Genomic DNA, 25,624 nt, shown 5'->3' with positions numbered 1-25,624 from the left:
AAAACACAAAACCCGAAAAATTTCAGGCGCTCATCTCTAGTATATATATATATATATATATATATATATATATATATATATATATATATATATATATATATATAGTTCTTATTAAGGATATTTGGAATACAATTATATAAAACACTTGGTGTGATCTGGAGGAGCTCTTATATCATTATTATGTTTTACGTATATTGTGTCTGTGTGTGCATAGGGCTGATAGCTCATCCCACAGTAGTAATATATGCAGCTCAGAAGATAACTCAAGAAAATCAAGCCAATATCCTTTTTGTGGTGTCTTCGAGTCACATATTTGTCATCCATGAGGACAGCATACAGTATGTGGGCCAGAAAACAGATCGATAGATGTCTATTCAGCACTATTTCCCCAACTAATTTTGCACCTTAGGAGGCAATACTACTTCTGTTTTAGCACTATGCTCCTCTTTGTCAATGACTTTTATTAACATTTTATAGGGAAAGGTATGCAAGAGAAAAAGTGATCAGGGAAGGATTTGTCCATTGCAGAATAAAAAAACCCACCAGTCTATAGAAGCAGAACGAAGTAATAAGAATTTTGTGGAGCTAGGAGGGAGTACAGTCAAATTTGACCCAATTCTTCCTCCAGAAAGCCTGAGAGATAAAGCAGTTATATTGGCAGAGGGTTTGCACTAATTAGAGAAATTACTCTACTTGTGCCTTTACCAAGATGGAGATATATCTGTTTAAATGAGATTGGCAGCCATTAATTTATGGCTGTCTATATGTTGTGAGCCTTTATGCCAGTAATGGCAAAAGTTAGGCAGAAGGGCTCTGTGTCTAGTACAATGTGAGGGCTGACCAGGTCTTGGGGAAAAAAATTGTACCAATTACTGGTGGTCATAAAACATTTAGGTTGAATGTGAAAGGCATTTTTATACCAATTGAAAATTGATCCCTTTAATGGGGGCATCAATAGTAGGAATTTGGGGAACATTTAACATTATTATAGGAGGACTAACCAAGATAGTAATGTATTCTACATTGCTATCTTGGGTAGTCCTCCTATAATAAGTTGTATTGTTTGATTTATATACCATAACATCTGATTTGTAGATATTTAAGAAAGTTCTATCTGGGAGTCAGTTGGGATTGGGGACATTTACTATGTTGCCCAAGGCAACCAATCAGCACTGACGTAACATTTATAATTTGCATACTATAAAAGTATACAGAACAGCTGATTGGTGGCCATGGGCAACTTCTGCACTGGCTCACTTCTCCCCTTTTACCACTGCTTAGTAAATGTCCCCCTAAGTTAGTAAATGAACCAAGGTCAGAAGCAACATTTGGTGATGTCAGCTTGATGCTTGATTTCAGAGCAAAAAGCACTATACAACTAGTTATTTATACATTATCATTTACTTATCTAGTGTCAGCATATTGTACAGTGTTTTACAATTGGGAGGAATCTCACTAATGGAATGATACCTAAGCATCAACAAAGTAGCAAGAAGATTTTGCTCATAACCTTTAATATTAAGGAAGATCTTGTAGCCATGACAGAATCTTAATAGCTAAAACAAACACTAGATTGGGACAGCCTCTGTTTTGAGATTTTTTTTTTTCTTCTTCAAAGAACTTGCTGTTGAAGTTTATGTGAGAATGTTGGAGTTTTGTTGAAATTGGTGAAATTGGGCTGTTCTCACTTCCCTTGTGTTCAGCTCTTATAAACAGACATTGACATATATTATAGCATGCATATCGCATCATCTTACTCCTGAGACGGTTTCATGGAGACTGCTGCAGCATCATTTTATTTCCATGGGCCACCTCTCTCTCCCCAGATGCCGTGATTGGGAGTGGGCTGGTGCTTTTTGTTTTGCTGATTGCCTGCTTGATATTTAAATAGCTGCTAGGTTGTTGCTCCTGTGCCAACAGTAGTTCCTGCATTGCTTGCAACTGAGTTTGCATTCTGGTCTCCGGTTTTGCGGCATTGTGTTTTTGCTTTAATTTTGAGTGTCGATTAGGTTTTAAAATTTGTAGAGACTTTTGAAGCAGTGTGAGTGTGTGTTAACTATCAAAAATAGTTGTATTGTTTGAAGCCATTCGGAGGGCGGAAAGAGGATGTAGACACTATGTTGTTGGCAGTGTAATTTTAAAGGGCAATATAGAAGTGCAGTAAATCTTAAAACACTTTGATTCTTCCCTTAGCAGCTTTCACAAAACAAATTCAAGGTATGAAAAATACTGTGTCATATTTCATTCAGTGACAAGTATATCAGATATATGCAATTTAAAAGAAGTTTGGTATCTACAGTACTGTACGTCAAACAAACTTCTGTGCCTTTGCTTTTTTTTACTTTTTTTTATTTCAATTTGTTTTACATTAACTGGTAAAGGTATACTGTAGTATGTTCATTAATATTCAATAAAATAACCTTGGAGGTCACAGATATCCCAACTAGTATCAGAGCATGTTGTTTTAGATTGAACTCGATGGACAAATTGTCTTTTTTCAACCTCAGAAACTGTTACTAAGGGGGACATTTACTAAGCAGTGATAAGAGCGGAGAAGTGAGCCAGTGGAGAAGTTTCCCCATCAACCAATCAGCAGCTCTGTATAATTGTATAGTTTGCCAATTATAGATGTTACTTCAGTGCTGATTGGTTGCCATGGGCAACTTCTCCACTGGCTCACTTCTCTGCTCTTGTCACTGCTTAGTAAATGTCCCCCTATGTTACTATGTCAATGCAGGCTTTAGCACCAGTGGGTCCACTCATGACTATAGTCCCTATTTCTTCTTCTTTTTTTTAATTATTATTATTATTATTATTATTATTATTATTATTATTATCATGATGATGATGATGTGGCGATAACACAGATTTTCTATTGCTCTTTATTGCAGCAACAGAAAATTAGTTGTAGCCGCAATTTACCTATGAAATGTTATGTCATTCTTGGTTCAGTTGCGCATATGTGGCCCAGTTTGCTGGTTTTTACATGCAAAATGGAACTAGAATCCCTGATCTTGGCTTCCCTTTTTACTTGTTAAAATAAATAAAATATATAATTATATCTCACCGATACACATGTAACAGTCTTTAATTGAATGCCTGAAAAATCATCCTACCCTTACTGTAACACCCTGTGGTGCTTCATGAAAACCTAATATGATATTGCTGAGGTTTCCCAAAGTTTTGTATACATTTCTTTACATGCTGTGCCGTTATTCTTGATGTTACATTAAAGCAATTGATCTGTGCATGCTGGGATCCCCATTCATGAATGGGAAAACTCTATATCATGTGCCTAGTGCTGCCTACACTGAATAAATAAAAACAGCATAGCACCACAATCCGCGTGTTCATTGTGGGGCAGCCACTCCACACGTTTCCTTCTCTCGATATACAGTACCGGCACATACCGTAAGAATAAAAAATATTACAGCACAGACACAATGAGTTAAAAACTCTGTAAATAGTTTCCATTTATTGCCAATGACAACCGCCTTCCCAGTGGATGACTAGAAGATCGAAAAAAAAAGATGCTTTGTAATAAGTGCCTATATAGAGTGTTCAAAAATTATTTTATATCAATAGTTTGAATCCTTGTGGCAGTGTATGATTTCCAATTTTACTGCTTAAAGTATATTACCACAATGTAGGGTTCATCCAGAAATTTCTATAGGGTTTCTGAAAGTACAGTATGGTTAGCAAAAGTGCATAAAGTTGGGCAGACAAAATCTCCCTTTGTTATATAATATGCAGGTTGTATATTAATGGATGTCATTATAATGCAATAATGTTGGACACAACAGGGTAAATGCAATAGTCTACGACTTGTAGGCATCAGCAACATCCTGGTGAGGCTGTCCAATGTTTTATAGTGGCAGTCATTAAGTAGGCAATGCCAGATTTGGCCTTTTAATTGATTGACACTTTAAAACAGTGGGCAGGCTCACCATGAACTTGCCGAGGCCTACAAGTCGAACACTATTACCTTAATCCCAAGGAGTAGAACGGACTAAAATTCTAATAACTGTACAAAAACCTACAAATACAATTCGCAGTTCCAATGCAATCTAGTAGACGACTGGTTGATGTGGCCAATTGAGGTGGTCAGGCCGACGCCACGAACACTGCAATCAGTCCTATGCTTCTGTAATCTGATAACAAAAAAAATTCCTATCACGTGCAGAAAATACTGAAACAGTGATATTATTACTGTTTGTTCCCTGCATGTGACAGTCTATAAGATTGCTTTCCCCATTCATCTTAGCTTGTCCAGTAGGATGACCAATCAGTATGTATTAACATGTAATCAGGGTAGTAGATCACTGAAGTGGGTTGGGGAACTGCTAGTGCCTTGCTACATAGGATTGAGGGGGATGTAGTTAAAATACCTGCTGTCGGGAGGCGTTCAGGAAACAGATGCCAGAATCCTGTTAGCCGCAACAATATAGACACCCAGAATCCCGACCACCTTCTGGTATTCCCACTCGGTTGGTGGGTCCATGCCACCAACTGAGTGGAAATATAACCTGTTGCGAGTGCAGCGAGCCACCGGGTCCGAAGCGTGGCGAGCGCAGCAAGGGGACTCGCTGCTGGGATTCTGGCAGAAGGGTTGTCGGTATACGAACAGTCGCCATCCTGTCTGCTGGGATGTCATATGTATCCCGATCGAGGTGTGGGATGACAATCACTGTAACTGGCACTGAAATGGTACATTTTGGCCCATATGATTTCTACACCATTTTCTCTGTGGCTTTCTACAGATTGGTTATATTCTACACAAGTTTTTAAAAAAAATAGACTTAAGTTATACAATTTTGATGACAAAAGCACATTTAAATTACAAATTAAAAAGTGTGCTTGAGATATTTGAATGTACCTGCTGGTAAACCTTCTGCTGTGCAGCAGTGTCGGACTGGGACAAGAAGGGCCCACCGGGGAATGCACCGACAGGGGGCCATACTTAGGGGTGTGGCCAGCCTCCACAGAGCCTTAAAATACACCATAGTACTGTGCAGGATAATGTAACATTATACTTCACAGGACTATGGTTCCAGACTGTGCACTATGAACAGGTTCTAGGCTGTACACTGTTCCCTAGAGGAGGGGTTGGACCAGCAGCTAGTGGGGCCCACCGGGGGTTTCCCCTGTACCCCTGTGGGCCAGTCCGACTCTGCTGTGTAGGGAGGATTGCATTTAGACCCTGTAAAATCTGATTATTTTCTGCCCATTTACAAATGGAATCTGTGAATATTTCATATTTGCTTTTAGCGATATTGTTTTGAAATACTAGGCTTTGACATTTCTAGGAGACAACTTGTGGCTTAATTAGATGATAGAACACTTGTTTATCCTTTGACATGAGCATACTGACACTGATCAGCATGTACACTTCACAACATATGCCGCCATCTGAGCGTTTATTTTAGGAACATATGTTTGCACCGAGGCAGCAGAGACATTTTTCATTATTACCCAAAGTCACTGGGCAAATATCTGGCATATTAAGCTTTTTTGCTGTAAGGTTAGGTGACTGCTTATTTCAAGAAAAGTTCTAAAGAAATATATATTTTAAACTGAATAAGTATGAAGTTAGGTAAGGACAATGGCTCCTTGAAAATTTTATCAGACCTAAAGAGTTCAGAGGAATTTATACTTAGTACTAATATATGTAACTATTTCTAGACCTTATTTAAACTCTGTTCAGTATATGTTGGGTTTAGACAAAACGCGTCAGAGAAAAGTGGATGCAGCGTGGCTACGGTATATGAAGCTATGGCAGTTACCTGCTATATGGCTGCAGAGGTTTTCAAAAAGCAATGATTTGCAGCTGCATGTATAGATGGCTCTTTCCTTACCTGTTACATTGACATTGACAATACATAAAATTCATATAATCATTGGCATCATTAACAATAATTGCACCTAAAGTCAATAATGTATGACGTATTTTTATATTGTGGGTGAGGGCAATGTGTTTTTACCCTTAAGTTCCCCAAGGATGTCCTTACCAGTGTTTCTATAACAAATTACTTTACTGCTTGATTTGTGCTTTTTTATGCCCTGTGGACAATAAACTGGGCCCAGTATTTATTTGTTTCATCAAATCCTGACGTTCAGGTTGCATATGATTTAATGAATTCAGGACAAGGGAATTGTATAATTTTATTATAGGACAATCTGTCTAATTCAGACCTGATCACTGGGCAGTGATTTTTGCAGCCCTGCGATCAGATAGTCGCCGACTACAGGGGGAGTGTATTTTAGCTGTGCAAGTGTGCAAACGCCTGTGTAGCAGAGCTGCACAAACTGATTCTGTGCAGTCTCTGCGCGGCCCAGGACTTACTCAGCCGCTGCGATCACATCAGCCTGCACAGGACCGGAATTGACGTCAGACACCCTCCCTTCAAACGCTTGGACACGCCTGTGTTTTTACAGACACTCCCTGAAAACGGTCAGTTGCCACCCACAAATGCCCTCTTCCTGTCAGTCACCTTGCGATCGCCGGTGTGATCGCTTTTTTTCCATCATCTCGTCGCTATGCATCGATCTCCGTTGCTGCAGTCCGTCACACCTGCGCATTGCGGTGCATACGCATGCGCAGTTTGGACCTGATTGTAGGCTGGGAGAAAACGCAGCCTAGCGATCAGGTCTGAATTAGCCCCAATGTTGGCAAATGTGCAACGTTAACAATAAGTGCAACTACTGTATTATTATTAGTAGGAGGCCCAGAATCTAAAACATACTGTACTGTAAGCCTAGGTACACACTATACAATTATCTGTCAGATAATCCATCAGATTTAGCTGGTTGGAATGAAAATTTGGTAATGGATGAGAGCAAATGGCAATCGACCATTTGCTCCCAAAAACTGCAAAATGGACAAAAACAAATGTTTATCCAAGTTGGTTAAATTTGTGTTTAACCAATTTGTATGAATGACAGGTTCTGTTTGTTTTTCAGTGTTTGGGAGCAAATGGTCGATTTGTCATTTGCTCTCATCCATTACCAGATTTTCATTCCAACCAGCCAGATCTGGCAGAATATCTGCCAGATAATTGTATAGTGTGTACCTAGCTTTTGCCCTTAAATTTATTATTAACTTCTTCATGGACAATTTGCATGTACCTTCAACATTGGCGCTCTACTACTAGCACTTTCTAAAGGTGCATTCGCACTGAGCGATATCGCACACTGACGTCATGCCGCTGGCCTGAATATGCATGCAACAGCCGACAGAGTGGGTTGTTAATGACTCCTATGACCACGCTTCAGCCGTCGCCTGCAGCATACACACTGGGCAATATAGTAAGCAATAACGTTCAGGAGGGTAAAAATTAGCTATATCGCTTACTATATCACTTAATGTGTAAGGGTCTTAAGACCATTTGCTAGATAATTGGCAACATACTGTGGTGGGGTTGTGAACAATGTATACATTTTTGTGAAACACCAAATTCATAGTTCTATTTTTTTTTCCTTCTTTTAATACTTTCTCTTAATTAGAATTGTCATAGCAGAAGTGGAGTAGGGGGCAGGCCCGGCGCTACCCGCTCAGCAAAGGGATGCAGTGCAGGTAGGCGCCGGGCAGGAGAGGCGCCTTCACTGCTCTGCATCCCTGCTGAAGCGCCGTCATGTCCCCCCTGCTGCTGGCTGCTGCGTCTGCCCTGTCACACTGACAAGCAGCCGCAGCAGCGCCGGCAGCATGACTCCTTCTCTTCTCTCCCCTGTGACAGTGAGAGGAGAGGAGTGTCAGTTTGCGGTCTGACGAAAGGGGGTGGAGCTACACTGACCAAGGGGCGGAGCTACACGGACCAAGGGGGCGGAGCTACACGGACCAGGCTAGCAGACTGTGGAAGATCTGGCCAGCAAGATTGTGGTAAGGGGATGCAAAAAGAGTGTGAGAGAGAAAGTGTGTGTGTGTATGGATGTGTGTGTTTGTTTGTATTTAAAAAGGGGATGCTGTCTGCCGTAATGTGTAAAAAGGGAGACACTGTTTGCCGTAATGTGTAAAAAGTGGGACGCTGTCTGCCGTAATGTGTAAAAAGGGGACTCTGTCCGCCGTAATGTGTAAAAAGGGGCCGCTGGCTGCCGTAATGTGTAAAAAGGGGGACGCTGGCTGCCGTAATGTGTAAAAAGGGCACGCTGACCGCGCCCAGGGCCGTTTTTTCGTATGGGCTCAATGGGCTCTTGCCCAAGGGCCCTAGGAGTATAAGGGCCCTAGGCTAATAGCTGAGGGTCCCCTCTTTCCAGGGGTACCAGATTTTTGAAAATTGGCCCTGAGGAACCAGAGATATTCGACTTCAAAGCAATGGTCCCCATCCAAGCCTGTTAATTGCTCTTCCCAGCCAGATATCTCGAGTTCTGTCTGACTTAGAGTTTTTCTGAGGGTATACTCCAAAAGCTGGGACTCTCCTCTTTTGGCGACCCCTGCAGCTTGTCTCTACTATGCCCAGAACCAGAAATATCAGCTTTCAAGCAGCTGGTCCTTGCTCCAGCTCCACATGCCCAATATGCAGTTTTATATTTTCATTGGTGGATAGCTTTGGCTCCTGAACTCTGATCCCCAAGTCCCCAGAACCTCCTGAAAGGTGAGACTCTCTAGTTTTTTTTTATCCCATTAAAGCTAGGAAATCTATTTCCAGGAACTGGAGATATCTGCTGTAAAGCAAGCTGCCCTCCCACCAGAAAATTATGAATATTAAGCCCACTCCACTATTGAACCCTCCCCTGCTTATTAAACACCCCCTACCACCCTGAAGTCACATACCCTGGCTCCTTCATTCAGCCCAATGTCCCCTTCTACAGTTTAGTGTTCTCCTTCCTGCCCCATCTGTGCAGTAAAGGAGTAATTAGCAGAAATTATTTCTCCAGGTCCTACATGCTGAGCGGAAGATAGAACCCCCCTTCTGCCCGCGGGACACCAAAGCTGCCACTGATAGAAACCCCTCACCCCTACCGCTGATGGGTGGGTAGGGGGCCCAGTGCATTGCTGAGCCTACACTGCTGTTAAGACGGCTCTGCCCGCGCCCCTATATTTTTGCACGCGCCTGCGGCGCGCACTGCCCCTATTTTACATGCAGGGGAGGGGGGCGATGCCCTCTCTTGCACACAGCGGTAAAATGTCTAGTTACGGCACTGTCTGTGTGCAGGGCCGTAACTAGCGCTGCACAGAGTGTTTGTGGGCAGAGAGTTCACATCCATAGGCGTGCACGGATCTCCTGCAGCTCGGGGGCCCAAGAGGCCATGTTAACCCCCCGGCCCTGCATGTAAAGTATGGGAGGGTGCAAATTTATATTTTGCAGGAGAGCGCCGAACACCCTAGCACCGGCCCTGGTTGGGGGTTAATAGTTTGGGCGGTTAACATGGGGTGATGAGCATCACTTTCCTAAGATGATCTGTTCTGGGAAGAACACAGACAGATTTTCTCTATTTACACTTCCTACCTCCAAGCAGAGTCACACTCACAATGTGCATGCACTAGTTTAGTATGGTGAACGTGCAAATAATAACAATTTCACAAAGAAAGGTAAATGATCGCAAATGTGCTAACTAATCAGCAGTCAAGAGACATGATTGCAGTGATGAGCTGTTTCATTTGGGATGTCACTGCAGCTATATTTTAATTAGAGAAGTGCGTGGAGTCTCATGTTTTATAATCATGAATATAGCGGTCCTGTTTAGGCCACTCATACTGTAATGTTGCGCCATTTATCACCAGTGTAAGCCTTCTTAAGGACATCACTTGCTAAACAAAAATATACAGGCTGCTTGAACAGTATATAAAACTCGATGAAGACTGGTTCTGGAATTCTGACACCGCAGATAATCCCAATGCCAAAAACAGTCAGCATCCCTAACGTATACGCACCCCTCACCTCCAGTCCCCCCATCCCAGGTAAGCTCTCTGAAAATCTAAGTCTGCAGTATTTGCAAAGTGTCAAATAATGGGCTCTGCATCACTAACATTTACAACCACCTCACCTCCCTTGGGTAACGATCTCTGATAAATCCATGTCTACAGAATCTGCAAGAGTTCAAAGAATGAGCTCAACATCAATAACCAATAAATCCCCCTCACCTAAATTCCACCCCCCCAGCTGTATTTGCTAAATGTGCCTGTCACTAAACTGGCGCTAGATGCTTGTGCACTCAGGGATTTGTCTGATGTTCGGGATGGGGAACTGAGGCTGGGTAAGGACAAAGAGGGTCAGATATATGTCCTACTCATGCAGCTACTGTGTCGTAGGTGTAATAGTGTTCACGGTGGGGATTGGCATCTTGGAATTAGTCTAGTGGTGTGTTACCACGTCGGGTACTGTTGTATAGCTGGCCGAGTACCAGTGACCCGGACTGATACTGAATATGACTAGTAGCGTGACAGTAATCCGCAACAGTGGTCTGGACTGGTACTAGAAATATATACGTCAGGTTCGCAACAATGATCCAGACTGGTACCGGATATAATGGGTTTGCAGCAATGATCTGGGCTGGTACCGGATATAACAGGTTTGCAGCAATGATCCGGGCTGGTACCGTATATAACATGTTTGCAGCAATGATCCGGGCTGGTACTGGATATAACTGGTTTGCAGCAATGATCCAGGCTGGTACCGGATATAACAGGTTTACAGCAACGATCCGGGCTGGTACCATGTATAACGGGTTTCTAGACTGGTGTTGGCAACACTGAAACTTTAAACGGAGAACTGAACTGATTCTGGTCTCCATTCACACTGCAGGGATCTGGAAAGTATCCAAATGCAAAGGATTCCAGGAATCACAGCAGGAGCCTGGGGTGAAGCTGTGGTAGCATCTATACTCAGACGCTGGTGCTCTGCCCAGCGTTTTTTTTTTTTCATTTCCCGCTTTGCTCCTATTGGCCGCTGGGGTCATGTGATGGCCGGGGACCACCATTGGCCTATTCCCGGTATGTGACCGCTGGGTACAATGGCAGCGCCCCCAGACCAAGGACAGCAGGAACTCTGTTCTCTGCACTCCGAATCCGGCATCTCCCGGTGTGGCTAGGTAGCAGTCCGGGGGAGAGCGGCATGTGACAGCTGTGGTGAGAAGAAGCCGGCGGAGCGGTAAGCGCAGCGGCTGCCACTCCCTGATGCTGACAGTAACCCCTCCTCTAGGAGTGGCCACTGGACACTTTCCTGGTTTCAGTGGATACTTGGAATGTTAGATCCGGGCTAGTTGTGGTGCGGTGACATGTGTGGCATTCACCAACTCCTCTCCTCTGGTCCATAACCCTTCCATTCCACCAAGTAATGTAAGTTTTTACGATAGTAACAAGAATCCAGGTTCTCCTTGACTTCAAACTCTGTCCCAGCCTCAGTGTGAACTGGAGTGACCTTAGGAGAATCCGGACTAAAGCGGTTTAAGATGAGAGGGCGAAGCAGGGAAATATGGAAGGCATTTGGTATCCGGAAATGAGACCGTAGCCTCAACTTATACACAACTGGATTCAAAAGTCGCAAAACTGGAAAAGGACAGATGTATCTGGGAGCAAACTTCATGGTGGACACCTTAAGCCTAAGGTTGCGAGTGGAAAGCCATTCTCTGTCGCCAACCTTGAATTGAGGAACTGCTCAGCGTTTCCTGTCTGAAAAGAGTTTGCACTTGATAAAAATTTTCTTTAGATTTGCATGTACCCTGTTCCAGATGTGACTGAAGTGTTTGATAGTGGAGGACACGGCAGGAACATTCAATGAAGGAGGAGACTGTAATTTAGGAACACGTGGATGAAAACCATAGTTGATAAGGAATGGAGTCTTGAAAGTGGAAGTATGGTACTGATAATTGTGGGCGAATTCTGCCCATGGCAATAACTCTACCCAGTTGTCCTGTGTGAGAGAGAGGTAAATCCGGAGAAAGGTCTCGAGATCTTGATTAACTCTTTCGGTCTGCCCATTTGTTTGCGGGTGGTAAGTGGAAGAAAACTTGAGGATGATTTGCAAATCAGCACAAAGAGCTCTCCAGAATCTTGCAGTGAACTGAACTCCACGATCAGAAATCACTTCATGAGGTAGACCACGTAGCCGGAAGTGTTCTCGAATGAACAACTGAGCTAACCTGGGAGTGGTGGGAAGTCCTGTCAAAGGAGTAAAATGTGCCATCTTAGAAAAGCAGTCAACAATCACCCAGATTGTATTGCATCCCTTGGAAATGGGTAAATCCGTGACAAAGTCCATCAAGATATGAGTCCAAGGTTGTCTGGGAACGGGCAGAGGACACAGTAACCCAGTTGGAGGGAGACGAGGAATCTTATGTTGAGTACACTTATGAGCACACACTTACATAGTCTTGTACATCCTTCTTCATGGAGGGCCGCCAGTAAGCCCTACGCAGGAATTTAAAAAAAATTTGAGCACCAGGGTGACCAGCGAATTTAGAGACATGAGCCCATTGGAGTAACTTCGGGCAGAGCTCAATCGAAACGGTTGAAGGAGGTTGGAGCTGCAGTAATGGAAACAGGCTTAATGATCAGACCTCTTTCAGCAGAACTCTCCTCGTCAGTGGAGGACACGGAGTGAGACAAAGCTTCAGCTTTTACATTGAGGACTCCAGCCCAATACTTGATGATAAAAGAGAAACACGTGCAGAACAGTGCCCATCTAGCTTGGCGGGGAGACAATGGGCAGATTTGATGTATAACAAATTCTTGTGGTCCGTGTAAATAATAATGGCATGTTTTGCCCACTCCAGTAAGTATCTTCATTCTTCCAAGGCTGATTTGATTGCCAAGTGCTCCTGATCTCCTATGGAGTATGTCAGGAATCGACTTACCGCTGTTGTGTCTGTCCGCCGGAGCGGACTCCGTCCGGGGTCACTGCGTGTTGCTGTCACCTGTCACCCTGCTCGTGGATACCATCTCAGGCCTGGGAGCGCCCCTGGAGTCAACGGGCGTGTGGGCGCGTCGCGTTCCAGCCGGGCCGCGTCATGGGCGCCGCCATGACAGTTTTCCCCAGTGTAAGTGCGGCAGCCAATCCGGAGCTTGGCCGCACCTCCTCGTCTCACTCCAGCCAATACCTGCCGGTCAGGGGGTATATCAGGAGCTGCAGGGTGAGTCAGAGGTTGTCCTGAACTTTGTGTCACTCCTGCGACCCGTGTGTCTGGACCTGTTCTCCTGTTCCTCCGTGTTCCTGGATATTCTCCTGATCCTCCGTGTTCCTGGATATTCTTCAGTACCTATTACTTCCGTGGAACTACAAGTACCAGCACCAGCAATACCTTTCTGGCTTCACACCTTCTACACCTGCAGTGTGCTCCAGCCTACAGCAGTAGAGACTCCCTCTCCAGGTGCATTCCGTCATCTCACCTGTGATTCAGCCTGCATGCTGATTGTGCACTTCCAACAGCACAGTGAACATTACCATCCAGTCTCCTGCATTGCTACCAGGTTTGCTACCATTATTCCACCTCTGCTGGCTCCACGTTTTAATTACTCTGGTTCCATTTCTGCATTACAAACTCTGCCATAGACTTTCAGTTTCAAACCATATTATATCATTGCCATTACCATTGCCGTTACCATTATCATTTCCATTGCATTCGTTTGTTTTACTTTCTGCTGCATTATTATCTGGACTTTCTGTTAATAATAAATCTTCATTGTGCACATGCGCAGAAACCCAATACTGCCTCCTCATTTCATTCCACCTACCTCCACTGACCCACTAGCGCCCCCTCCGGGGACACAAACTAAACCGACTCTGACAGTAAGTTCAGGACCGATGGACTCGGACGGTGGTCAGAGTGTGGGGTCAGGGGCCTTACAAAACCTGGTCTCCCGTTTGGATGGACAAGAGGCTGTGCAGCAGCAGATCTTCCAGTTTCTGCAAGGGATGTCCTCCCGGATTGATACGTTACAACAATCTCTGCTAAGTGCGCCTGCACCTCCAGTTCCTGTTACCCTTGCACATGCAAGTGTAGGGGGTTCTTCTTCTCCGGCTGCATCTGCTCCTGTATCTCGTTTGCACCTGCCTGTGCCTAGCAGGTATGATGGCAGTCCGAAGTTATGCCGTGGGTTCCTCAACCAGTGTGAAGTCCAGTTTGAACTTTTACCTCATAATTTTCCCACGCCAAGATACAAGGTTGCTTATATTATTTCACTGCTCTCCGGATCAGCCCTGAGTTGGGTGTCTCCTCTGTGGGAACGTGCCGACCCGTTGATGAACAACTATGCCGAGTTTGTTTCCATCTTCAGACGCATCTTTGATGAACCGGGTCATGCAACATCAGCCTCCGCAGATCTTCTCCAGCTCCGTCAAGGGACTCGCAGTATGGACCAATACGTCATCCAGTTCCAGACGTTAGCCGCAGAGGTTCAGTGGAATAACCAAGCCTTGGTAGCAGCCTTCTGGCATGGACTCTCGGAACGGATAAAAGATGAACTGGCAACCCGTGATATCCCTGTGCAATTACCAGAATTAATCTCCCTATGTATCAAGTTGGACTCTCGCATCCGCGAACGCAATAGTGAGCGTGCTCGTGCTGAGTGTCGCAAACCAAGAATGGTACCTCCTGTACAGTTTCAGCCTCCACCTTCTGACGAGCCTATGCAAATTAATAGGTCCCGCTTAACCTCTGAGGAGCGGTCAAGGAGACTTCGTGAGAGACTGTGTCTTTATTGTGCGGCAGTAGGTCACCAAATAAATTCTTGTCCAGTGCGTTCGGGAAACGCCAGATCCTGACTTGTAGGGGAGGAGTCAAGTTGAGATCTTTCAAGCAAGCTCCTTCAACCCAAGATTTCATTCTTCCTGTGACCTTAGAGACGGCGGCTGGACTCCAATCTGCAACTGCGTTGGTAGACTGTGGTGCAGCGGGGAATTTCATCACTCAAGCTGCGGTAGACAAGTTTCATCTGCCGGTCTATGAACTTCCATATCCAGTCTACATCACGGCAGTTGATGGTAGTCGTATTTCTAAGGGGTATATCACTCAACAAACCCGGCCAGTGATACTGGGGGTTGGGTTCCTGCATTCTGAGTTAATAAAATTTCTAGTTATTCCTCAGGCAACTCAGGAGATTGTGTTAGGTATGCCCTGGCTCCAGCTACATAACCCACAGATTGATTGGGCTACCTTACAACTAACTGCTTGGGGTTCACATTGCCGTCAGTCCTGTTTAGCCCAAGTTGTTCCTGTCAAGACTTCTGAAATCAAGACCCAGTCTACTCTTCCTATGGCCTATCAAGATTTCGCTGACGTCTTCAGCGAGAAGGCCGCTGATGTCCTGCCGCCCCATAGAGAGTGGGATTGCCCCATCGACCTCATTCCTGGCAAAAAACCACCTAGGGGGCGCACCTACCCGTTATCTGTTCCTGAAACCGAAGCGATGAGCGAATACATCAAAGAAAACCTACAGAAAGGATTCATCCGTCCCTCATCATCACCTGCTGGGGCAGGTTTCTTTTTTGTTAAAAAGAAAGATGGAGGACTACGTCCATGTATTGACTACCGGGGACTTAATGATATTACCGTTAAGAACAGCTACCCGTTACCTCTTATTACCGAGTTATTTGATAGAGTCAAAGGAGCCCGCATCTTCACCAAGTTAGATCTCCGCGGTGCCTATAATCTCATCAGAATCCGCAGCGGTGACGAATGGAAGACAGATTTCAATACTCGGGATGGCCATTACGAGTACCTGGTAATGCCATTCGGGTTGAGCAATGCTCCAGCAGTGTTTCAACACTTTGTTAATGAAATTTTCCGTGACGTTCTGTACAAGTATCTCGTTGTTTACCTGGACGATATCCTCATCTTCTCTCAAGACCTCCCTTCTCATCGTCTCCAAGTCCGTGAAGTCCTCCGACGTCTTCGTGAGAATTGTCTTTACGGCAAATTATCTAAGTGTACCTTTGAGGTTACCTCCATACCCTTCCTGGGGTATATAATTTCTGGATCGGATCTCCAGATGGACCCGGCAAAATTGGAAGCTATTGCCAATTGGTCCATTCCGAACACTCTCAAGTCCATTCAACAATTCCTGGGCTTTGCCAATTATTATAGGAAATTCATCCGAGGCTTTTCAACTCTCATTGCTCCTATTACTAGCTTAACTCGGAAAGGGGCAGATCATTCCAACTGGTCAGAAGATGCCCTGGCTGCGTTTCAAAAAATCAAGATGGCTTTTGTTACCGCTCCAGTTTTGTTACAGCCCGATATTAATAAGCCATTCGAGTTGGAGGTGGATGCTTCCACAGTAGGAGTGGGAGCTGTTCTCTCTCAGATGGGAGCTGACGGGAAGATTCATCCCTGTGGATTCTTTTCCCGTAAATTTCTTCCTGCAGAAGTTAATTATTCCATCGGAGATCAAGAGCTTCTGGCGATTAAACTGGCCCTTGAGGAATGGAGGTATCTCCTGGAAGGGGCGAAGTTTCCATTTAATATCTATACGGATCATAAAAACCTGCTCTACTTGAAGGCAGCTCAGTGCCTTAATCCTCGCCAGTCCCGATGGGCTATGTTCTTCTCCCGTTTTAATTTCAAGCTCCATTTCCGCCCAGGTTCTCAGAATACCAAAGCAGATGCCTTGTCTCGATCCATGGAATCTGAGGACGAGATATCCGATCCAGTACCACGCTCCATCCTGGATCCTGTTGCCTTTGCTTCTTCACAAGTTTCTCCAGCTCCGCCTCCTGGTAAGACTTTTGTTGCTCCTGAACTCTGTTCTAAGTTGTTGTCTTGGGCTCATCAGTCTAAATTTACTGGGCATCCTGGTGTCCTAAAGACTTTTAAATTTCTCTCTGAAACATACTGGTGGCCGAAGATGAAAGTCGACATCAAAGACTTTGTGGCGTCTTGCCCTAAATGTGTGCAGCACAAAACTCCTCGTCAGTCTCCAGCAGGTCAGTTACAGCCATTATCCATTCCCAGCCGTCCTTGGTCACATCTGTCTATGGATTTCATCTCTGACCTTCCCTCCTCCCAAGGATTCAATACCATCTGGGTAGTGGTCGACAGATTTACCAAAATGGCTCATTTTGTTCCACTCCAAGGACTTCCTTCCGCTCCAAAACTGGCTCAAATCTTCCTACGGGAGATTTTCCGTTTACATGGACTACCCACTGAAATAATATCTGACCGTGGAGTTCAGTTTGTGGCAAGGTTTTGGAGAGCTCTCTGTTCTGCCATGCAGGTCCATCTCAAGTTCTCGTCAGCGTATCATCCTCAGACGAATGGGCAGACAGAGAGGGTAAACCAGGAGTTGGAAACTTTCCTGAGACTGTACATATCATCTTCCCAAGATGACTGGGTAGATTTGCTCCCGTGGGCTGAATTCGCTCACAATTTCCGCTACCACACAGCTACTGAAACTACTCCGTTCTTCGCTGTTTATGGGCAGCATCCACGAGTTCCTGATTTTCAAGACCTTCCTAGCATCGATGTTCCTGCTGCCACTACTGTCCTCAGTCAGTTCTCAACAATCTGGAGGAAGATTCATACTTCACTCAAAAAGGCTTCTGCTCGGTACAAATTCTTTGCCGACCGCAAGAGACATGCAGTTCCCAGCTTGAAACCTGGGGATAAAGTCTGGCTGTCAACCCGGAATCTTCGTCTTAAAGTGCCTTCGATGAAGTTTGCACCACGCTTCATTGGTCCTTTCTCCATCGAAAGAGTTCTAAATCCTGTGGCTTACAAGCTCAAGTTACCCTCTTCATTGCGTATTCCTAATGCTTTCCATGTCTCTCTCCTCAGACCATTAGTCCTAAATCGCTTCCAAAGAGCTCTTCCAGCTGGCCCCAGCATTCCAACTCAGCGGGGCATAGAGTTTGAGATAGAGAAGATCCTGGACTCCCGTCACCGGTATGGTCGTCTGCAATATCTCATCGACTGGGCCGGCTATGGTCCTGAGGAGAGGAGTTGGGTGAACTCTGCTGATGTCCACGCTCCCAGGTTGGTCCGTGTTTTCCACAGGTCTCATCCTTCCAAGCCACGTGGGTGTTCGGTGCCCACCCATAAGGGAGGGGGTACTGTCAGGAATCGACTTACCGCTGTTGTGTCTGTCCGCCGGAGCGGACTCCGTCCGGGGTCACTGCGTGTTGCTGTCACCTGTCACCCTGCTCGTGGATACCATCTCAGGCCTGGGAGCGCCCCTGGAGTCAACGGGCGTGTGGGCGCGTCGCGTTCCAGCCGGGCCGCGTCATGGGCGCCGCCATGACAGTTTTCCCCAGTGTAAGTGCGGCAGCCAATCCGGAGCTTGGCCGCACCTCCTCGTCTCACTCCAGCCAATACCTGCCGGTCAGGGGGTATATCAGGAGCTGCAGGGTGAGTCAGAGGTTGTCCTGAACTTTGTGTCACTCCTGCGACCCGTGTGTCTGGACCTGTTCTCCTGTTCCTCCGTGTTCCTGGATATTCTCCTGATCCTCCGTGTTCCTGGATATTCTTCAGTACCTATTACTTCCGTGGAACTACAAGTACCAGCACCAGCAATACCTTTCTGGCTTCACACCTTCTACACCTGCAGTGTGCTCCAGCCTACAGCAGTAGAGACTCCCTCTCCAGGTGCATTCCGTCATCTCACCTGTGATTCAGCCTGCATGCTGATTGTGCACTTCCAACAGCACAGTGAACATTACCATCCAGTCTCCTGCATTGCTACCAGGTTTGCTACCATTATTCCACCTCTGCTGGCTCCACGTTTTAATTACTCTGGTTCCATTTCTGCATTACAAACTCTGCCATAGACTTTCAGTTTCAAACCATATTATATCATTGCCATTACCATTGCCGTTACCATTATCATTTCCATTGCATTCGTTTGTTTTACTTTCTGCTGCATTATTATCTGGACTTTCTGTTAATAATAAATCCTCATTGTGCACATGCGCAGAAACCCAATACTGCCTCCTCATTTCATTCCACCTACCTCCACTGACCCACTAGCGCCCCCTCCGGGGACACAAACTAAACCGACTCTGACAGAGTAATTTCACTCCGCCGGAGTAAACTTCTGGGAATAAAACCCACATGGATGCAGTTTCCCATACTGCAACAGAATGGCTCTCACTCCAACTGAAGATACCTCCACATCCAAGACAAAGGACTTCTCGAAATTAGGCTGTCATAAGACCAGTGCAGATACAAATGCTGTTTTCAAGAGATTAAAGGACTCAAGGACTTCCGGAGACCATAGACTCGGATTTGCACCCTTTTTGGTCAGGGCAGTATTGGGCGCTACTATAGTGGAAAAACCCTTTATGAACTTCCTATAATAATTAGCGAAGCCCAATAGCCTTTACACAGCATTTAAGGAGAGCGGTTTAGTCCAATCTCTGATGGCCTTGACCATCGTCGGATCCATACGGAGCTTTGTGCCCGAGATGATATATCCAAGGAATGGAATTATCACCACTTCAAAAGTGCCCTTGGAAATCTTGCCATACAAGTGGTTCTTGCGAAGATGACGTAGCACCTCTTTGACCTGAAACCTGTGTTTGGAAATGTCACAGGAAAAAAATAGTATGTCATCCAGGTACACCACAACACATTGATATAGCATATCCTGAAAGATCTCATTGACGAACCCCTTAAAGACGGCCGGAGCATTACTGAGACCAAATGGCATTACCAGTTATTCATAATGCCCGTCTCTGGTGTTAAAAGCAGTCTTCCATTCACCCCCTGTCTTATACGCAGGCCCGGCACTTACCACTCAGCAATGGGATGCAAAGAAGGTAGGCGCCAGGCCTGAGATGCACTCTCCCTGCTCTGCATCCCCGCTGCTGAGTTCCCCTGCTGATGCCGGCAACTGCATCTGTCACACTCTATGACAGGCAGCGGCGCCGGCATCATGAAGCCTCCTCTCTCGCTCCCATGTCACAGACTCACCTCACAGTGCAGTGTGCTGGGTGGATCTAAAAGGAGGCGGAGCTACACAGGAATAAGGGGCAGAGCTGCACGGGGCCAGCCTGCAACACAGAAGGACGAGTTGCCAGACTTCTTTATGTAAGTGGCTGGAAAGAATGAGTGAAAGTGTGTGTGAGTGTATACATATACACTATCTGTGTGTGGGTGTATGTGTATATGTATGTGTGATTGTACTGTATGTGTGTAATGTATCTACAGTATGTATGTGTGACTGTGCAACATATTGTGTGTAAGCATCACTGCTAGAGGGGGTGTTGCATCTTGGATAAGTGTCACTGGTACAGGGGTCATTACGTGTGTAAGCGTCACTGGTACAGGGGTCATTACGTGTGTAAGCGTCACTGGTACAGGGGGGCGTTACATGTGTAAGCGTCACTGGTACAGGGTGCATTACATGTGTAAGCATCACCGGTAAAGGGGGCGTTGCATGTGTAAGTGTCACTGGTACAGGGGGCATTGCGTGTGCAAGCGTCACTGCTACAGGGTGCGGTATAAGTGTATGCGTCACTGTTGCAGGGGGCCTTACGTGTGTAAGCATCACTGCATCTTGTATAAGCGTCACTGGTACAGGGAGCATTACGTGTGTAAGCATCACTACTGCAGGGAGCGTTGTGTATAAGCGGCACTACCACAGGGGGCGTTCCGTGTGTAAGCGGCACTACTACAGGGAGCGTTATGTGTAAAAGCATTATGTGCGCTTATACCTTTGTAAAGTATGGGAGGGCACAAATTTATAGTTTGCAGGGGGGTGCCGAACACCCTAGCACCGGCCCTGCTTATATATATATGAGATTATAGGCTTACCCGCAAGTCGAGTTTCATGAAGATCTTGGAACCACAAATTTTATCAGAAAGCTCTGTAATCAGGAGTAATGGGAATCCATTCTTGACTGTAATATCATTCAACCCCCGGTAGTCTATGCATGGTCTTACTCCGCCTTTTTTTTTGCAAAAAAGAATACAGCCCCCGCCGGAGAAGTAGAGGATCAAATGAATCCCTTTTGAAGGTTCTCCTTAATATAATCTGAAATTGCTTGCATTTCGGACAAAAACAGAGGGTACGTATGACCTTGTGGGTGTATCTTCCCAGGGATCAGGTGAATTGGTCAGTCCCAGGGTCTATGGTGTGGCAACCGGTCGGCTGCTTGCTCGGAGAATACATCTGCAAATTCCTGACAGGGCTCTGGGAGGAATTCTTTGATAGGCTTGGTAGAAGCACGCAAAGGATAGACTGATGTGAGACAAGTTGAGTGACAATAGGCACCCCAGGGCAAGACTTGTGAAGTCTCCCAATAAACACAAGGATTATGAATCTTGAGCCAGGGTAAGCCGATATCTAAATCATGTGACATCTCCGGAATCACCAGGAACTCCAGATATTTGTGATGTAACGTTCCAACTTGTAAGTTGAGTGGCTCAGTGCAGTAGGAAACGACTCCATTGGAAATCTGAGTACAATTAATAGCAGTTAACTTAATGGGTCGGTCGATGGATCTCAATTTCAGGTGAAACTCTTGGACACAACGGACAGCGAAAAAGTTCCCAGCAACTCCGGAATCCAATAATGCAAATAGGGTTTTAGTAGAAGGCCCAGCAGACAACTGTACCGAAAGTAAACAGTCCTTCCCTGGAGAAGATTTGACTCCTCTAGAACAAGCTAGGCTTGTCAGTTTCCCGGACGGGACCTGCAGGATTTAATAAAATGATCAGCAGCTCCACAATAGAGGCACAGTCTTCCCTCTCGGCGACGCTGACGTTCTTCGGGAGACAAATGGAAGCGGTTGATCTGCATTGGCTCATCCTGACTTTTTTGAGATCCCTTTTGGACTCAATTTGGTTCTCAATAAAGCCTGTTGTTTAGCCGCTCCCTGTGGGGCGCTGGTTCAGTATATACTATCTATAGTGTTCCCAATAACCAATGTATTAAATAATCTGTTACATGTTATATAGTACATTTTTCTCGTGAATCTGAGATAAAGCTGTGAACATAGTGGTTATTGGGAACACTATAGATAGTATATACTGAACAAGCGCCCCACAGGGAGCGGCTAAACAGCAGGCTTTAGTGAGAACCAAATTGAGTCAAAAAAGGGATCTCCAAAAACTTTTTTTTAAATAAAACCTGTATAAAATCCATATATTTTCACCTTGCAAATAGAATGTATCTCAGTGTCCTACCCTTATACTCCTTTTAGTAAAGAAAAAATCTAAAACCCAATAACTGTATAATTGATATAGGGTAGCAATAGTATTTTATTATATTGTTTATTTTCTCCAGGCTGACAAATAACTATCATATGTTATGCCTGTCAAAAATTTTATTTTAGAATAATAAAAAAATAAAAGTTACATTTTAACTAACTCCCTGAATAACATTAAATGAGTGCACCACGAATTAAGCCTTCTTCAGTCAGAACCCACTAGTGGTTTTGCCTAAACCCTTTAGTTTATAACTATTGGCAGGGGCTGGCTGGCAACTTTTAGCCTGTGGGGTAAGTTCAGAGCACTGGCCCATAAGTAATGGCGCCATTTTAAATGGGCCTGGTGTATTATCCCAAAGATACTTTATTATAAATTTGTCAGTGCGGTCGCGGCCTGTGTAGTGCAGGGGTGGCCAACCAGTCAGTGGCAAAGAGCCAGAAAAGATTTGTAGTCAAGTGTAAGAGCCATATCATGCGTGCGCTGAAGGCATGCAAGCAAAAATGGGGGAGTGGCATAGTTGTCACAAAGCCATACCCCATTTTTATGCGCAAATCTTTTGGTTTGACATGTGTAGGAGTATGACCTTGTGTCATAACCCCATTTTTAGTCATGTTGTACAGTGCCACATACAAATAAAGCCCCTGTACAGTGCCACATACATATAAAACACCCAAAAATGGGTGTCTCCACGGTGCCAATACATATATGCCCCCACAGTGCCAGATACATATGTCCCCAGTGCCAGATACATATATGCCCCCACAGTTCCAGATACATATATGCCCCCACAGTGCCAGATACATATATTCCTCTACAGTGCCAGCTACGTATATGTCCCCATAGTGCCAGATATGCCCTTACTGCTAGATACACATCTCCCCTGTGCCAGATATGCCCCCACTGCCAGATACACATATCCCCAGTGCCAGATATGCCCCCAGTGTAAGATACACATGTCCCCCCAGTGCCAGATATGCCCCCAGTGCCAGAAATACATGTCCCCCCAGTGCCATATATGCCCCCAGTGTAAGATACACATGTCCCCACACTGCGCCTCTCCAGGTGCCACTCACCGCCGCGCTGCTGCTCTGCTCAGTCTGCTGCTTGTGAGGGGAGGAGAGCACAGCGTGCGCCTCTCCTGCCCCTCCGTCTCTACTCTCCAGCAGCGTTGATTCTCTCTAATTAGGCTCCGGTTCATGAGAGTTTGCAGACCGGCAGCTAATACTCCTGATTGGCTGTCGGTCTGCGAGCTCTGATTGGCTCACGGGCCTGCACCGGGCACTGCAGACTAGGGTATCGGGGGACGCAGTGGGAGCTTACGAGCCACATGCGGAGATGGAAAGAGCCGCATGCAGCTCGTGAGCGGCCGGTTGGCCACTGCTTGTGTAGTGGAAAGTGGCGGCCGGCCCATGACCCTTGGCAGTAGCATGGCCTGGGGGGCACATGGCACCCTGCCCCCCGGGCCAGCCCGCCTTTGACTATCAGTAGGGCCCTGGTGACTAATTCATCTTTAAGTCAATCCAAGAGACCATTCCAAAAGGCTGCCCGGAGGGCCTTGTTATTCCAACAAAATTCCAATGCGATGGCTTGGAATTGAATCACGTATTGCCCAATGGAACGGGAATACTGCCGAACACTGAGTAAATCTGTAGAAGCCGCAGAGGACCTGCCAGGCTTATCGAAAATCCTTTGAAAGGATGCAATAAAGTTAACATAGTTGGAGACTAGTGGGACAAAATGCTCCCATAACGGAAACACCCAGTCCAATGCTGAATCTTCAAGTAGAGAAATGATTAATGCCACACTGGATCTGTCCATGGGAAAGTTATGGGAGAGCCGTTCAAAATGTACCTGCACTAGTTTAGGAACCCACGGCAATGTTTGGGATCTCCATTGTATCGGGATGGAGTAGGAAGCTGAAGACGAGACCTGACGGTGCTAGAAACCACTACCGGAGCTGAAGATGGAGCGGGAGGAACTGCTGAAGACAATGTCGCTTGAATTTCATACAGACGACCCATTAACTTTTGGAGATACTGCATCACCTGCCAATGGGCCATCTCCTGACTCTGTACACGAGAAGCCAAGTTCTGAATGGCACTCGCCTCCATGTTCCGATCCTCCGAGTCCATCTGGCCTGAGTATAGTGTCCCTAAACTGGCGCTAAATGCTTGTGCACTTAGGGATTTGTCCGATGTTCGGGAAGGGGAACTGTGGCTGGGTCAGAACAAAGAGGGTCGGATATAAGTTCTCCTCATGCAGCTACTCTGTCGTAGGTGTAGTAGTGTTCACCATGGTGATTGAGGTCTTGGAATTAGTCTAGTGCTGTGTCCACATCGGGTACTGTTTTATAGCTGGCCGAGTACCAATGACCCCAACTGATACTGAATATGACTGGTAGTGTGATAGTAATCCAGGCTGATACCGGAAAAAAGAGGATATGCAACAGTGATCCGGGCTGGTACCAGAAATATATACATCGAGTTCGCAACAATGATCCGGGCTGCTATCGGTTATAACTGGTTTGCCGCAATGATCCGGGCTGGTACCAGATATAACAGGTTTGCAGCAATGATTCGGGCTGGTACCAGATATAACGGGTTTGCAGAAATGGTCCAGGCTGGTACCGGATATAAGGGGTTTGCAGAAATGATCCAGGCTGGTACTGGCTATAACAGGTTTGCCGCAACGATTTGGGCTGGTACCGGATATAACGGGTTTCTAGACTGGTGTTAACACTGAAACTTTAAATGGAGAACTTCACTGATTCTGGTCTCAGTTCACACTGCAGGGATCTGGAAAGTATTTAAAGGCAAATGACTCCAGGAATCACAGCAGGGGCCTGGGGTGAAGCTGTGGTAGCATCAATACTTAGGTGCTTGGGCTCTGCCCAGTGCTTCCTTTTGAATTTCCCGCTTTGCTCCTATTGGTCCCTGGGGTTACATGACAGCCGGGGACCACCATTGGCCTATACCTGGCATGTGACCACCAGGAACAATCGTGGCACCCCCGGACAGAGGACAGCAGGAACTCTGTTCACTGCACGACGAATCCAGCGGCTCCCGGTGTGGCCAGGTAGCAGTCCGGAGAAGAGTGGCGTGTGACAGCTGCGGTGAGAAGGAGCCATCGGAGCGGTAAGCACGGCAGCCGCCACTCCCCGATACTGACAGTGTCCTACCATGCACAAAAAGACTCTACTCTAGTCCTCAAACTTTCAAACGTTCCCTGAAAACCCACCTCTTCAGGCAAGTTTATCAGATTCCGGAACCGCTCACATAACTTTCATAAGCTTTCCTATCCAATTATATCCTCTCTGTACAATCCACTCTTCTCCTCACATATTTTCTCTTACTTCACTTTCCCTTCCTTCTGACCCCGGTTGATCATTGATGTGTGGCCAGATTATGCAGCACACCAAGAATTTTTACAATCTGGTGACAGTTATGCAATAGATAGTACCTATCCTGTATCAATGCCTATTTCCCTATATATTGTAAGCTTGCGAGCAGGACCTTTCTACCTCTATGACTTTTTGTTATTTCCC

General features: G+C 45.7%; 1 protein-coding gene across 1 annotated transcript in view; it reads left to right on the top strand.

Annotated features, from left to right (window-relative positions):
• DPYD (dihydropyrimidine dehydrogenase) overlaps window positions 1–25,624 on the top strand; it is a 1,751,827-nt gene that overhangs the window by 121,322 nt on the left and 1,604,881 nt on the right. The gene's annotated exons all lie outside the window — the stretch shown is intronic.

Source organism: Pseudophryne corroboree, chromosome 9, assembly GCF_028390025.1.
Source record: "Pseudophryne corroboree isolate aPseCor3 chromosome 9, aPseCor3.hap2, whole genome shotgun sequence".
NCBI lineage: Eukaryota > Metazoa > Chordata > Amphibia > Anura > Myobatrachidae > Pseudophryne > Pseudophryne corroboree.
The sequence above is the reverse complement of the archived record's forward strand: the minus strand, read 5'-3'. Positions and strand labels throughout refer to the sequence as shown.